Genomic DNA, 15,874 nt, shown 5'->3' on the forward strand with positions numbered 1-15,874 from the left:
TGTCTGTCACTGCTTAGATGATACATGGTCTAACACCCCATCTATTAAGACATCTTCAAATGTCAGACTCCCATTTCTAACAGTACTACACAATTGTGTGTTATTTTAAACCTTTCAAACGTCTTTTGCATCAATACTGCACTCCAGCCTGGATGACAGAGCGAGACTCCGTCTCAAAAAAAAAAAAAAAAAAAAAAAAAAAAAGAAAATAAACTGCTTATTGAAATTTTAAAATTTGATCTATGACATGGAGTTGAACTGTAAGCACCTGCCAGTCTTCCTGATGCTCCAGATAGTATTTTGCTGCAAATTAATTAATCTAACTACATCTTCTTGATTTTCTCACGCTGCATTAGAAAGTGTGTGCTCTTGGTCATAAACCATGATGAAACTATAGCAACCATGTAATGAAACCTTATGGTTTGAGTTGTCTGGCTAGTCATAGAGATGCATATAGTATAATTAAGCCACAGTCTCTCCTAGCAGTAATGAAGGCACTGTTTTGGGGACTATGCCCAGGACAGGAGATAAGTTGTCTGTGGCAATGAAACAGTCTACACTATCCAAGTAAGGTAACCAGCTAAGGCACTTTCAAAGTAAAACTAAACAGGAAGTCATGGCAGATAATGCCACTTTCATCACTGGTAATTACTGACTTTAGAGTTGTAATGAATGGCTGCTACAGAATAAAAGGTAGGTGGCAATTTATGCAACAGATCATTGTTCATCATCAGCAGTATGGGTGGCACTAAACAATACGCAGAATTTTTTTTAAACCTGTGAGGTAAAATAGATTAAAGGTATTATTAATAGGCTAGGCCTAAAGGAGCAGTGTCTTAATTATGGTCTCTTTTTCCGATCCTTTCTTAAAGATATTATATTTCTACAACTGATGAAGGACTAGATTAAGCTTAGGCTAGTAATAGAGGGAAGACTCATTGCTGCATTAAGATCAAAGAAACTTCCAAAATCTTGGTTGCTCCACGCACCAGAAGTCAGTTGTCATTTTATTGGAAGCAATAGGGAAAGGGTAGCTCACAATTTTTTTTTTTTTTAAAGTATTTCTCAATCAGTCCACCATTTATTGGACCGGGCTAAAGTAAACTGCATAATTTTACAGAATCTCAAGTTTTTCAGGATATCTTGTTAACCAATGGGCTGACATTCTCTTTGCAGGAGCTCCACCAAGTGGTCATCCAGCTTGTGGGTGAAAGTCAGAAAAACAGATTAGGAATCCTTAGAAAGTCTGACTGTTAGCTGAGTAGAGCAGTCGGAAGGCAGATAAACGTGAACCCTCCATTCACAGAGAGATTCAGATACAGGCTTGATGTTTAGGCAAGACATCTGCTTTTCCCCACCATTTATTTTTGGTAACTTTCTTGTCCTTATTTGAACTATGTCTGCCCTTTGACCTCATGACCCCATATGCTTTGAGCCCTCCATTTTCTCCTAATCAATTAGTCTCCTTCTGTCTTCCCATTTTCCCTGTTCAGCCCCACACACTGGTGTCCACTACTTAAATTATGCTATCAATATTACTTTCAACTCTTAATCCAGCCATCCTGTTTCTCTGACTCTGGAACTGAGCAGCTGAGAGTTCCTGAAGAAAAATCACACAGCCATACCAATTGATGTCACTGTATGTTGTTGCTTTTTGACCAAGGCTGAGTCCTCAGTTATGGTGAAGGTGCTTCTGATCAACTGACAGTGGGTATTCAAAACATTTCCCTTACTGTCAAAACCTCCAACTCTTCTTACACTCAGCAGATGATGATTCTGTCCATTTCATTGTGAAAAGCCAAGGGCACAAAGTGAAAACTGCACCTTCCTCTCCCTCTTACTTACATGCTTATTTATTGGCATTTGTACTTTTCCTTCCTGATGGAAAAGGTGCCTATCTAACTCGAGGCTCATTTCTCAACCTGTAGATTGGATTCCATCCTCTTCTGTGTACTCAATGACTTTATTATATCAATCATCTCCCTCTTTCCTGTTTTACTTCAGAAAATAAACAGAACAGTAGTTTGTCTTATTGAAAATGAAAGCAAAAGTAAAATTACTTTGGCAGTTTTGGGTCTCTAATTAAAAGCCAAAGAAACAAATTGAGAACAACTTATGGAAAAAAATGGTATTCGTTGGAAATATACTGGTATAATGCAGAATAGAAGAAAATGCTAAACAGTCAAGCTTCCTGAGGGCAGAAAGCACAGGATCACTGAAATGAAACCGTGGACGTTCATAATCATGTATGTTTACTAAGGTTCAACTACCTTTCCTCCTTGTGTCACCACTTAAGATTCAGCTCCTAGGAAGGAAACATTTGATTGGCCAAGCCCACCAGAAACATGTGCAGAGGAGATGCTCCTGATACCTGCACCATTGAATTCCATATGGCACAGTTCAGAGAACTTTGCTTTGTCCTTGTTTTGTTTGACGTACCTGTAGCAGTTCTTCTCCTTCTGGAGTCCTCCTTTGTTTTCTGTGGCATTATTCTTTCCTTAAAAAGAAAAAAGATAATTCTTTTTAGTCTCCATTGTAGGTCTCTTTTTTTCTGCTTAAACATTAAGTGTTATCTTCCTCATGGCTTCAACTTCGATCACTGTTACATTACAGACTTCCCCCTGACAAATCTTCCTTTTGAGTTTGCGATGGAACCTACAATTGAGTTTCCAATAAAATTCAGTATATCTAAAATTGAACGTATGCATTTCAAACCTGCGCTTGAATGGCACATTTTCATAAATGGCATATCTCATATCCAGTCACCGAATCCACTTCCCTGGGAGTCTTCCTAGGTCACTCTCACTTATACTCAATCAATCCCTAACCCCCGTGGCTTCTAATTCCTTGGTATCTCTTGTTCTCCTCTTTCCTAAACTCATAACCATTTTTTAAATTAAGGTCTCAATGACTTCTCACCTAGATTGCCGCATTAGCTTCCTCAAAAGCAGGTTTCCTTACACGTCATACTCCGTTTCTTACAGAGTGATCCTTCTGAAATGCTAATCTGCTCTGCAAACTTGGATTCAGTCCTTTATCTTTCAGGATAAACTTCAAGGCTTAACCCACGCATTCTGTCTTTGGCCACTTTCCAAGCTTCAGTGATGGCTACTTCCTTACTGCTATATTGTAAAACAAGCAGGTTTCCAGTTGGAGGGACTTAGAATTGTTTTTTAACCTTGACTGAATGTAAGAATTTCTTGGGACATAATTAAACATGCAGATTCTTGGCCTGACCCTAAACATATTAAATTGGAATCTCTAGGAGTGGGGCTTATGTTTCTACTGACTTTTTTTAATGTCTCTACTGATTTTTTTTTTTTCCTTTTGAGACAGAGTTTTGCTCTTGTTGCCCAGGCTGGCGTGCAGTGGCGTGATTTCGGCTCACTGCAACCTCCACCTCCTGGGTTCAAGTGATTCTCCTGTCTCAGCCTCCTGAGTAGCTGGGATTACAGGTGCCCACCACCACGCCCGGGTAATTTTTTTATTTTTAGTTGAGATGGAGTTTCATCTTGTTGGCCAGGCTGGTATCAAACTCCTGACCTCAGGTGATCCACCTGCCTCGGTCTCCCAAAGTTCAGGGATTACAGGTGTGAGCCACCGCGCCTGCCAGTCTCTACTGATTTTTATGATCAAGCCAATTTGTGAATTAATGCTTGACTGTTTCTAGGACTTCTTGTACTTATGCTGTTTGTACTGCAATTTCCATCCCCCTTGTCCTTCAAAAGTTTACTTAGTGTCACTTAACAGATAACTCTCATTCTTACTTAGAGGCCTCTTCTCTGTGTTCCTGTACCATGTAGGCCTATCTCTGTCATAGTATCCAACACATAATATTTGACTAACCTACCTATAACTGCTCTAAAAACGTATCTTTGTTTTCCTAGTACATAAAAGACAAATAGTAGGCATTTGGCAAAAATTGCTTTGATATGTAAAAACAAATGAAAAGCTCAATACACTTTTGCTGCTATGGATTCTTTCTGTTGCTTTATCTCTAAGGAGGTACTCATAAGATGAATATTGTTCAATTACTTAAAAACACCATTATACTATGATTCCTTTAAAATCATATTATAGAAGAATATTTTTTGATATGTGAAAATATTATAATATACTACTAAGGGAAAATAGGCTAAAATTTATATAATATGACTTTTTTGGTAAAAATTTTAAAACAAATTAAAAGCATATATAAAAACATATTGAGAAGACATGCAATGTAATTTTCTTACTCTTTGATTATGAAATAATGGGTGATTTTTGTATCTACTTTCTATCAGAAGTAGGTACATCTAAAACATTTTTTTATTTGCATAAATTTAAGGGCTACAAGTGCAGTGTTGCTACATGGATATTTTGGATAATGGTGGTGAAGTCTGGGTCTTTTTCTGTGACCATCTTCTGAATAACGTACATTGCACCTATTAAGCCACTTTTCATCCTTCACTCCCCTCCCACTTTCCCATCCTTCTGAGTCTCCAGTGTCTGTTACTCCACACTCTATGTCCAAGTGTACATGTTACCTCGCTACCATTTGTTAAGTGAGAACATGTGGTATTTGACTTTCTGTTTCTGAGTTATTTCACTTAATATAATGGCCTCCAGTTCAAGGCAAATACTGGGTGGGGACTTGAGGCTCCTGAGGATTATAAACCAGTTAAATACAGGATGGTGCTTAAAGCAATTTAGGCAAGAGTGCAGTTAACACCATCAGCTGCCAGAAGGAAGAAGTCTTGTTGAAATAGATTAAAATAGGAAGAAGGAAGTGCCTAAAAAAATTTAAATTGATCACAAAGTCTGTTATCTACCTTGAAGCTGGTGATCTTGAAAGACTTTGTCCAGTTACAGACTAAATATTTGTGTCCCCTAAAGTTCCTGTGTTGAAATCCTAACCCCCAAAGTGTTGGTATCAAGAGTTGGGGTGTTTTAGAAGATGATTAAGTCTTGAGCACCGAGCCCTCATGAAGGGAAGCAGGCCCTCACCAGATACCAAATCTGCCAGCACCTTAATCTTGAACCTTCCAGCCTCCAGGACTGCGCGAAGTAAGTGTTTGTTATTTATACGTTATCCTATTTGTTTATTTTGAGACCGAGTCTTGCTCTGTTGCCCAAGTTGGTGTGTGGTGTTGCCATCTCGGCTCACTGCAACCTCCACTGCCTGGGTTCAAGTGATTCTCCTGCCTCAGCCTCCCAAGTAGCTGGGACTATAGGCATGCACCACCATGCCTAGCTAATTTTTGTATTTTTAGAAGAGACAGAGTTTCACCATGTTGGCCAGGCTGGTCTTGAACTCCTGACCTCAGGTGATCAGACTTCCTCGGCCTCCCAAAGTGCTGGGATTACAGGTTCGAGCCACTGTGCCTGGCCTAAAGTTATCCACTTTATAATATTTTGTTATAGCAGCTCAGACAGACTAAGATACTCTCTTTTCTGTGTTTCTTGAAAGAGTGCTTCATATTGAATTTTTCCTACATGTTTCTGCAAATGTTAGTAAATAGAGTATACTCTGTAGGGAAACATTTTTTTAATAGAACTGGAATAACTGGGTGGCATGTGAGCCACTTCTGCTCTTTCTCAGCTCTGGAGGAAAGCTTGGCGACATGGTAAGGTCTCAAAGCACCACCCTTCACTGGTGGAAGCACACCAATGACAGTGATATTGTCCTAGAGGAAATATATCAACTTTTCTTCAGCTGGCCTTAATCCTAACTTTGCAAATGTCCTAAGAAGAAATAAAACAATGGTTCATTTATAAATGTGACTCAAGCCTTTATATATGAAATGTCAATAAATTTAAATTTCCACTTGTTTAGCTGGAATAATGAGACTTAAAATCTATGTGTCACCTTATTTAGACACATAGATTTAGGCGCACATGAAAGAAATGCAAATATAAAGTTGCTGTCCAAAAGCACCCACAACTTAGTATAAATTACTTTTGCTGTTACATAAAGAATTTTTTCCATTGTATATTGTAGATGCTATTATTTTAAGTAAGGACTCCTGGTGAAGTTAAAATATATACTCCACAAATATTTAATGTTTGGATAATTTGTCAGGAGTAGCCTTATTACATAAAATGGGGGCAAATTTGTATTTAAATATCATGTAATTAGTTCCAAATTAAAACAGCATCAAATATAAATTGTTTATTTGTATAAATTACTTCACGCATAAAGGCTTAGTAGTAGGAAATATTGAAAGCCAGATGCTCTAACAAATTGTGACTAGGGAATCTTAAAACAGGTCATCACTTGGCCAGGAAGATTTGACATCTGACCTTTGATTTTTTTGAAATATGTTGCTTACTCAGCAAGAATGTCAAGCCCTGAATAATCTAATATTAAGGAGCTTCTTTCTCCTTTTGTGCTTCTACAAAGCTGGTAGTTACTGTGACAAGATTCAATACGAGGAATACTTTTTTGAACAAAGAACCTGAGATTTTTTTTTCTTGCCCTTATTCAGAATTAGCATGTAAATGGAAAGCAATGATATATGATCAATTAATAAGATGGAACCCAAAGTCCTATGAAACATCCTTTGTTTTTTCACTTTGTGGGACTTGTAGGTCTAAAATGTTTTAGGATTAGCTTCAAAGAACTAACATAAATATACTTTTGATGTTAAAAAGATAGTAAAAATCTATTTTAAGGAGTGTGATACTGTTGTGGAGAAAATAAAAAGGTAAGGAATTGGGAATTAAACTGGTTAAATTTTAACTAAGCACTAAATTTTGGTTTGAAAATAGATATCCAGATGTTACTTTTATTTTACATAATGTAAACTCTTTGAGAACAATTTCCTGTTTAGCTAACACAGTGAGTTTTTGCTTTCAACACAGTGTTTACAAGAGTGCCCGAAGTTACCTCTCTTGCAGTTTGTTAGACTCTAACTCAAACTGACATTAACTACATTGCTTGTTCACAATCAGGTTCCTTTGGTAGTTATATAGTTAACTACTTCTAATAGTTAGATGTAGGTAGACTCTATATATCTCTTTTCCCACAACGTAGGTATGAGTGGCTTATTTATTTATTTATTTAAAAATAATTTTCACTTGTATTTTAGATGCAGGGGGTACATATGGAGGTTTGGTGACTGGAAATAGAGATAATTGAAGCTACTCTTGAAGGGCTTTTGAATAGTCTTCCAAATGCTAATTATCCTTAGTATAAGTATTCTGCTTATAGTTTGCAGATTAAAGCCTATGCTTATGTATATATTGCATTGCCTATGATGACCTATTTTGTGTAAAATAAACATTTCCCCCAATATAACAATATGCTTCCTTGAAAACACCTTACGTAGCCAAAATGACATGATCTCACCTAACAAAGTTATTAGTTTGTTAGTATCATGTAATACTCACTCTATATTTAAATTTCTCCTATTTTTCCCTTTTCAAGTGGTTTAATCTGAATCAAGATCCAGTCTGAGTACATTCTGTTAAATCCCATGAGTCTCTTCTATTCTTTGAAAGTACCTTTTATAATGATACTCTGACTTGCTGAAGTCCTCCCAGTTGTCCTTTAGAAGATCTTATGCTGTTTGATCCCTTTCTTGTGGTGATGTTTTATTTGTTTCTTCATCTCCAGTAATCTCTGTAATCTGGCAGTCAAATCTAAAGGTTGCATTAAATTCAAGCTAAACATTTTTGTCAAAGTTAAAATCATAGGTGATGTTGTACACTTAACATTGCATCACATTGACGGTCATAAATGTCTGATTGTCCCACCAGTGGTGATATTAAATTGGGCCACAGGACCAAGGGAATATAAGTCTGATTCTTCTATTGCAAAATTACATTTCTCAGATTGTGATCAAATTTTTTTGTCTAGAACGGTATGAATTTTCAGGTCACCAACAGCCATTTATGGTATTTTATTTTAACACCAACTGATAAGAGTTGGCTGCATCAATAATCTAATCAGGGCAAATAGTTATATCTATGATTCTTATCATTTATTTCACACTTATTAGTTAGCTTTCTTCGTCACGTAGACTGTTTTTTCTTCAACTGGGTCTATTTAATTTTCTAAATCACAATTCCTTCTAAAAAGTTGGAATAAATGTTAATTCTTTCTTTTGTTTCTACAATTTGGAGGCACTGAGCAAATATCTGTCTTCAGAACTCTAATTGACCTGTCCAATGTGGGTGCTTTATAATACATATTCTATTAATTTTTAAAAATAATTCCCATTGTGCTTGTGCCAAAATGGCTATCCAGGAACAACTGTTATAGTGTATTGCATTTCTTATTTGTTTCTTGTTGTTATGTAAAATCCCCTAAGCATTTGTAAATATACTAATCATTGTTCTTTTTTTATTCATTGTATTTCCATGTAAGGGTGTATTTGATTCATTTACTGTAAGCTTTTCCTTCCAGACTTTTCCCATGATATTCCAGAATTTCCATTTCATCTTGATGATTTCATCTATAATATTTATTTGGTGCTGAGAAGGTTCCCACAAATTAGTCAGATTCCAATGCTGATATCCTGTTACTTTCCACCTGCTACCACTAACCCTCTCCTTGGGTATCCAGACAGATTATGGCACTGTCTTGTAGCTGCTCCCAGAAACAATTTATATGGCCAATATTTGTTACAGGATAAATACTGAGGATCTAGGACATCTGGCATGACATAATCTTTAGACAATTTTGATTAGTTGTAAGACTGTCTTAGATTTGGCATTACCCGGATTTGTCATTATGGGGTCCGCCTAGTTTGTCTTCTGGTGTTGTGCTGGAAACTGAAATAATCTGATGCATTAATTAGGCCAGTGTAACACATGAAATAGAGTGTGGTTTGACAGACAAAGGCCTCTGTGGAAGAATATTACCTTGCCATCCATGTTGAAGAATTTTATAATAAATTACAAACAATATATAACAAAACATTTATGAAAGTAGGGACTAGTACTGAATCTCCAGAGTGAAGCCTCACATGCAACAGACTCTGAACAAATGCTCGTTGAATGAATTAATTTCAACTTACTTATCTATGGGAATTAGAGATCCTTCAAAGAAATCCACAGATGAGAGTTGAAAAAATTGTCTTGTTGAAGCCTCCTCTTCTTTTTTTGAGACAGAGTCTCACTCTGTCCCTCAGGCTGGAGTGAGTACAGTGGTATGATCTCTGCTCACTGCAACCTCCACCTCCCTAGTTCAAGCAATTCTCCTACCTCGGCCTCCTGAATAGCTGGGATTACAGGCGCCTGCCACAGCGCTTGGCTAGTTTTTGTTTTTAGTAGACAGGATTTCATCATGTTGGCCAAACTGGTCTCCAACTCCTGACCTCAAGTGATCCTCCCACCTTGGCCTCCGAAAGTGCTGGGATTACAGGCATGAGCCACACGCCGGGCTGAAACCTCTCGTAACTAAGAGTCTATATTGTCTTTTATTGGAAAGTGTGTCAAAGTTCTTTTGCCTTTCCTGAAGACGTTTATAACATAAAATGCTATCTGTTTCGTATCCTCTGACGTCAGTTTCTTACTGTTATTATTACTACATTTCAAGGTCACTTCAGAAATATTTGGTAGTAAAATAAAGGCTCTAATTAAAAAAAAAGTATTATGTTATTGATCATATCTTTGTTCTGTTGCCAATGTTTGCATGTCTAAAAACTCAGAAACACAATTTTTCCTAGTTGACTAGACATATTTAACCATGTATACTCACTAAAACAGGAGAAAATAGATGTATCAATCAGAATGTCAATAAAAATTTGTCTGCCAAGTAGAGCATATTGAGTACTCAGCATAGTTCTCCTCCCTTATGCCTACCCAAATCTATTGAGTTGTCTTCATGAACAGAGACTCAGAAGAATTTAATAACTTGTGTCACTAGAGTTGGCACTTGGCATACTCATTTTCTTTTTTTAAATTTTTTTTGAGACAGTCTCACTGTGTCGCCCAGGCCAAAGTACAGTGGCTCAATATCGGCTCACTGGAACCTCCGCTTTCTAGGTTCAAGCAATTCTTGTGCCTCAGCCACTGAAGTAGCTGGGACTACAGGCGCCCGCCACCATGGCTGGCTAATTTTTGTGTTTTTAGTAGGGACATGGGTTAACCATGTTGGCTAGGCTGGCCTTGAACTCCTGACCTCAAGTAATGTGTCCTCCTCAGCCTCTCAAAGTGTTGGATTACAGGCGTGAGTCACCGCGCTTGACCTGGCATAGTCAGTTTCATAATGATGGTCTAACTGTCAAATTAATAAAAAGTCCTATGCCCTGTCCTCCAGAAAGTGCTAGAAACCCAGCACCACTCAAATAAGGCTCTCCAAGTTCTTCTTTCATAGATAACAAGAAGACCACTCCATGTTTGTCTATATATATATGTATATTTTAAAAAATAGAAACAGCTAACATCAATAAATTGATTGAATGTAAGCTTTCCAATTATGACATATGAATTTCCATATATCTTTTATTTAGTTACCAGTTATTAATAGTTTGACAAACTAGCTTTATCTCCTCTCTCTCATTTTTCTTTCTTTCCTTGTTAACACTTTGAATAATGAAGAAATTTTAATGCATTATAATTCATTATGATGATTATTATTTTGATGTCATATTATCCCAAATTTGGCCAGAAAGAGCCTCTTCAGACCTGCTCTTTTATGTTCTTGCCATGATCATATTCATCCATTACACTGAATTCCTCTTGACTTCATGTCTTGGAAGATTTAAGCTTTAGATTTGTTACTGTTTTGATATTTCCCACATGCATTTCCACACAGATATAAATGACTTAGTTATTTGAAACAATTACTTGGTCTCTATATCTTCAGGACAAGATGTTTTAAAAAGACAAAATTTAATGTTTTTATATACCACGGTATAGTATGTCATTATTGTTATATTTTTAGGTAGAGTCTTGCTCTCTCACCCAGTCTGGAGTATAGTGGTGTAATCACAGCTCACTGTAGCCTCAATCTTGATCCTCCCACCTCAGCCTCCCAAGTAGCTGGGACTGCTGGAGTGCCATCACACCACCATTGGTTTTTCTTTTTTTGTATTTTTAGTAGGGATGTGTTTTGCGATGTTGCTCGGGCTGCAACATGGCCTGAGCTCAAGCAATCTGCCTGCCCTAGCCCCCAAAGTGCTGAGATTACAGGTGAGAGCCACCGTGCCTGGCCAATTTATGTCTTTTTAAGAAAAAATATTTCTATTAAGTTCAAAGACTAGCATTAGAGATGATAACAATAGAGTTTAGTTGGCGTTTGCTTCTTGGTATAACTTTATCTGCAATTTTTTGCTCAATACCACTTTCTTAGTGTTAACTCTTTTATGAGATTCCTTGTGGGTTTTAAAATTAGATAAAATTTCATATACTTTCAGAATTCTGAATCCAGTTGAATGTTTAAAAACAAATTAAAATGCCATAGGAACTTTCAGATGAACAATCCAGCCTTGTTCAGAAATGCTAAATTACAGGACCTTTTCAAATAATTTTCCTGGTGAAAAAGTACTTTAATATTCACACAATGCCCAATGCGTGCCTTTTTCATAGAATGGCTTGATATGTGTTACTTCTTAAGGAAGCTATTACTTCTTTATAGTCCTTTCAGAATATTTTCTATACTTGTCACTAATGTTTTCACTTTGAAATGGAGAAAAATATATATTTCCAGAACTCAGTTATTCTCATGTCATATTTGAAATTTAAAAATTTTTCATCCCATGGGATATTGTTTATGTCATAAAGCAAGATTTATCTAAAATATGCACAGTTATCCTTGAAGGCTTAATTATAATTTCCCAATATATGTAGGTAGTCTTTTGCTCCAAAATGATCCTGAGGGATAAGAAAGTTTTATTTTTAGTCTCAGATCTTTCATTAACCAGCTCTATTATTACCTTAGGTAAATTAGTTGACTAATAATTTAGTCAATTGTTTTGATAAAAAAGTATCTGAAAATGTACAATATATGGGAGAGTCAATTCTTTGGGATTACTTTTTCTATATGCAAAACAGGAAAGTTTGACTAGGTAATTTCAAAATCATTCCTAATTTTAAATTGTTGTGACTCTGAGAACAGATTTAAAATTTTATTATCTGAAGAGAGTATTCAGAGAAGAAGCACTTTCTTTTATCTGCAAATTCATCTTTTGCTAGAGGTGGAGATAAGTAGCTGGAATTACAGGATGGATATAATGTACTTCTGCTAGCTCTTTCCTTGTACATATTTTACAAATACAAAGTATCGCATATGAATAACATTGCTGTACTGAACGGTACATCCTCTGCTTTACATGTAGAGAGGTGGATGGACAGGAGATGAGGCAATAGTTCTTTTTTTCCCTTTCTGAAATTTTAAAATGTGTTAATGCTGGCTCATACCATTCTTTCACATGAGAAGATACTAGGACAAACATGTTCATCTGAGAGACGTTGCTGCTTCTGTAGCTCGAAATATCTCTCCAGTCCTAGCTCTCTACCCCTTGGGTTTAACCACATCCAATTATTTTCTAAGACTCCATAAAGGATTCACTGCGTTCATAACAATAGGCTATCTCCTTGGGGCACTGGTTCATCTGCTTTCAAATACGTTATTGAAGAAAATTCATTCGTTTCAAAGATCCAGTATTTCTCACAAACTTTCTGGAAGATATTCCCCCAAATGTTCTAACTTAGACATCCTCTTACTGCTGGCTTAATGATCAAAAGGAGTTAGAGAGCATGAAGCATTTTGAAGCTGAAGTGATTTAAATGCCTGTTCTGCCATATCCCTTGTTCTTGAATGTGTTCACTCACTTGCTGAATTTATAGAACCAATTTAGGAGAAGAACAATGTTTCTGCCTCCCCTAAGAAATTCCTCAAATTCCTCACAGTGACAATCAAAAGAAAATCTGATTTGCTCTTTGTGAGAGCATTTCTTATATACTCTCAGTAGCAGTAAAAGTTTTGATTGCTCTGGTTTCAAAAAGAAAATTACAAAATTTTTTTATTTCTTCTCCCTTTAAAAGCGTAGCTTAGCGCTCTGCAGTATATAAAAACACAATTAACTGCAGACAGAGTACCTAAGGCGTGAACTTTGTAATCAGACAGACGTCGATTGAAATGTTAGCTCAGACATTTGCTAGCTCTGTGATTGTAGGTATTGCTTTTAAGAAATCTGACCCTCAGTTTTTCATCTGTAAAATGAGACCCAATGTTTAATGTTGTAAGTTTTAAATGAGATAATACATGCAATATACTTACAACAGTCCTTGGAGCATATGACATGCTCAGTAAACAATAGCTGTCTGCTAACCTTTTAATTTTAGCTATTATTAACTAGCTGTTAACCTTTTAATTTTATCTCTAAAATTTGATGACTATTTAAAAAATGTGACTAAAATATTAGTATTGCTCTTCAAAGAAACGACCCATGATTTCTTGCTATCATTAAATATTCAGTGTTCCTATTCCCGCACTAGGTTGATTCAAAGTAGGATCTAAACAAGGACCACACATTAAAGTTGATTGACATTTGTCTTAACAGTTGTTCATCAGTAGATTTATTTCTTTTTTCTTTTTTGAAAATTGGTTTCCATTTGTTTAAAAAATACATAACTAATTCTGTAACATTTCTCACATTCTTGTTTGTCTGGTTGTAACTGCCACAGTGTTATTGAAAATGTTAACTTAAAAAAATAAGAATTTAAAATTTAAATGAGGTAGTAATTTAGCAAGATCCAACCAGACTTTAAATTCTATGAGATCATGCTTTTTTCTTCTTTGCATCCTATGGGGTGTGAGGATACAGTGCTAGGCAAATAAGAAATATTTGTTGCTTGATTAATTATTCCTATAGTTTGAATATTTGTCCCCTCCAAAACTCATGTTGAAATGTAATCTCCAATGTGCAATATTGCAGAGGTGGGGCCTTTAAGAGGTGATGGGGTGATGAGGGCCCTGCCCTCATGAATGGACTAATTCATTCATGGATTAATGGGTTAATGGATTAATGGGTTGTCATGGCAGTGGGACTGGTGGCTTTCTAAGAGGAAGAAGAGAGAACAAGCACCTCAGCACACTCAGCCCCTGTCCATGCGATGCCCCTCACTGCCTCAAGACTTGTCAGAGAGTCCCCATCAGCAGGAAGGCTCTCTCCAGATGTTGCCTCTCAACCTGGGACTTCTCAGCGTCCGTAACTTTAAGAAATGCATTTATTTTCTTTATAAATTACCCAATTTCAGGTACTCTGTTATAAGCAACAGAAAACAGACTAATACAATTATTGAGAGAAATACCCCTGCATTTAACTAAAATATATTAACATTTATATTAGAGATAAAGTAAGAATTAAGAGTTTCAAGGCCAGGCACGGTGGCTCACACCTGTAATCCCAGCACTTTGGGAGGCCGAGGATTAGCCAGGCGTGGTGGTGGGCGCCTGTAGTCCCATCATGCCGAGATCATGCCACTGCACTCCAGTCTGGATGACAGAGCAAGACTCTGTCTCAAAAAAAAAAAAAAAAAAAAAAAAAAATTAAGAGATTCAAAATTTGGTCTTGCTTTTGCCATCATTTTGCTAGTTTCACTCTGAAAAAAATGATTAAATATTTCTAAGCTCAAGCTTGCCTGTCTTTTTTTTTTTTTGTCTCATTGATTTGCCATGAGAATGAGAAAATATATGAATGGTAATATAAATGCTAGTTAAATAGTAACTGTTATTCTTGTTGAATTAAAAATGCATAAATACTTATATTTAATTTTTAACATCAGCAGTTAGATAAAAGACTCGATGGCCTTGCTGGTTGAAAAGACACCCTTATATTTTACAAATGGAAAATGATTTTTCCTACTTAGCTTCCATGTCTATCTTTGCCATTATTGTGCAGTTTTATATGCCACATTATAATTGGAGAATGAACATTTTCCTGATTTTCTCACCCAGTGAGGATTCAGTTGCAAACTCTTGATCAGGCCAGCTTCAGAGATCTTCTGAAAGAAGGGAGGACTCATCTCCATCCAAATAAAGCAATTGAGGAAGTATCAACAACTTTTTATCAAAGACTGAATTAATGAAATATTTACAGAAATAAATACACATGCATTTAAATACAAATGTCATTCCAAAAAATGTCATTCCAATGAATACTAAATACATTTGTAATAAGGGTCATTTGAAGTAAAAACAAGACCCTAATTTCAGTTTTAGCAAAGGCTCAGTGAATGTGTAGTGTGTAGGCACCTAATATGTTTAATGGTTTAAAAAACAGCTTTTAAATTCCATTTAGGACTCATTTAGATTCACAATTAAGATATGTGTTATAATACTCAGAAAACTACAGCGAATGACCAGGAACAGTGTAGTTGCAGAATTACAGGAATGTTGAACACACAAGGCAGACTCTGCATGAAGGTATAGCTGGAGGTTTGCATCTACCTACTCTTTAGGTTTGGACATAAGGTCTTATTAATAAAGGAATAACAAGGCGTACCTGCATATACAAATGAACCACAGCAGTGGTTCTCATCCTAGGGAGACGATTTAAAAAATACTAATATTCAGTTTTCGCCCAAGATGCATTACAACTCAGAATTTCTGGAGATATGGCCTAACATTTATTACTGTTAGTAAAAATGTTGGAATTCTTTCCCTTCAATTTTATCCTCACTTCAAAATGGAGATGCAGACAAAATTAATTTTTAAAACATATATAACACTTGTAAATTACAATAGGTCAGGAAGGAAGCAAAATGAGGTAGCGGTTATTTTTGTGCCCTCTGTGAGCACAGTTACAAACTCCAGACCAAACCATTGTTTGGGGTTTCAGCTCCTTGAAATGGCTTCTTTTCTCATCTAGAGATTACCTCCTTTCCAAGATTAGTGAACTTTAAAGACTATGTAGACAAGTTAGGTTTTCTAACAAGGGTG

This window comes from Mandrillus leucophaeus, unplaced genomic scaffold (genome assembly GCF_000951045.1).
Source record: "Mandrillus leucophaeus isolate KB7577 unplaced genomic scaffold, Mleu.le_1.0 Scaffold796, whole genome shotgun sequence".
NCBI lineage: Eukaryota > Metazoa > Chordata > Mammalia > Primates > Cercopithecidae > Mandrillus > Mandrillus leucophaeus.